Below are 1,980 nucleotides of genomic sequence, written 5' to 3'. Positions count from 1 at the left end.
AATAGATGGAAATAGGAGGATATGCATTTCCGGCGTTACACAATGACCAAATTATATTACAAAACCCATAGTCAATGGCCTCTCAGATCGTGACATGCAGTTCCTTCTGTTAAATGTTACTACTGAACAGGATATAAAATCTGTTAAATCTGAGCTCAAGAGGGTAATCAATAAACCAAAAATTGATTATTTTAGGACACTCCTCAGAGACATTCACTGGACTGATGTTTACAGTGCTCATGGCATGAATGAAAAATGTAACACTTTTGCTAATAAAGTACTTACCTTATTCGAACACTGTTTTACCCAAAAATTTACCAGGTTAGAGAAAAGTCTACAAAGAAGCCATGGATTACTCAAGGAATAGGGGCATGTTGTAAAACAAAAAGAAAACTGTGTGTCAATCCGAAACAATTCCCATGTTGATGCCATAGCACATCACAAGAAATACTGCAAAATATTAAATACTGTAATACGGACATCAAAGAAAATATATTAAAGGAAAAGATAGTCATATCAGATAACAAAATAAAGACAATGTGGGATATAGTGAAGGAGGAGACTGGTAGAACCAGGGATGAAGAGGAACAAATAGCATTAAGAGTAAATGATAAATTGGTGACATGTGTATAGTGTTGCAGAAATTTTTAACAAACATTTTATAACTGTTACTGAAAAGATGGAGTTGTCAGGTTCTGTAGATGCTCCTATGGAATACCTCAGACCACACATTTCAAATAACTTCCGTAATATGAATTTGACCCTCACTATCACAGCAGAAATAATGTCCATCATAAAATCTTTAAAATCAAAAACATCTAGTGGGTATGATGAAATATCAACAAAGCTAATTAAAGAATGTGATTCTGAGCTAAGTAACATATTAAGCTATCTGTGTAACCAGTCGTTTATCAGTGGAATATTTCCTGAATGGTTAAAATATGCTGATGTTAAGCCACTGTATAAGAAGGAAGATGAAGAAATAGCATCAAATTTCCGTCCAATTTCTCTTTTGCGAGCATTCTCAAAAATTTTAGAAAAAGTAATGTTCAATCGGCTTTATAACCATCTTATCTCAAATGACATACTGTCAAAGTCACAGTTCGGATTTTTAAAGGGTTCTGATATTGAGAAGGCTATCTACACTTCTAGTGAAAATGTGGTTAATTCATTAGATAAGAAATTGCAGGCAAGTGGTGTATTTTGTGATCGGTCAAAGGCATTTGACTGTGTGAATCACAATATCCTTTTAAGCAAATTAGAATATTATAGTAAATGCTGCAAAATGGTTCAAATTTTATATCTCTGGCAGGAAACAAAGGGTGTTATTAGGAAAGAGACATGTATCAAGGTATCAGGCATCATCCAACTGGGAACTAATTACATGTGGGGTCCCACAAGGTTCCATTTTAGGCCCCCTACTTTCTCTTGTGTATATCAATGACCTTTCATCAGTAGCATTACCAGATGCCAAGTTAGTTTTGTTTGCCGAGGATGCAAACATTGCAATAAATAGCAAATCAAGTCTAATCTTAGAAAGGTCAGCTAATAAAATATTTGTGGACATTAATCACTGGTTCCTAGCCAATTCTTTGTCACTAAACTTTGAAAAAATACACTACATGCAGTTCAGAACCTGTAAGGGTTGTCCCATGAGTATATGCCTAACATACGATGACAAGCAGATAGAAGAAGTGGACAGTGTTAAATTCTTGGGATTACAGCTTGATAATAAATTCAACTGGGAAAAGCACACCACAGAACTGCTGAAGCGTATTAACAAATATCTATTTGCAATGTGAATTGTGTCAGATAAAGGGGATATACAAATGATTTTTATGGCATACTACGCTTACTTTCATTCCATGATGTCATATGGGATTATTTTTTGGGGTAATTCATCAAGACAAGCTAAAGTTTTCCGGGCACAAAAATGTGCAGTAAGAGTTATACGTGGTGTGAACTCAAGAACACCCTGCA

This window comes from Schistocerca nitens, chromosome 6 (genome assembly GCF_023898315.1).
Source record: "Schistocerca nitens isolate TAMUIC-IGC-003100 chromosome 6, iqSchNite1.1, whole genome shotgun sequence".
NCBI lineage: Eukaryota > Metazoa > Arthropoda > Insecta > Orthoptera > Acrididae > Schistocerca > Schistocerca nitens.
This window is presented reverse-complemented; position numbering follows the sequence as displayed.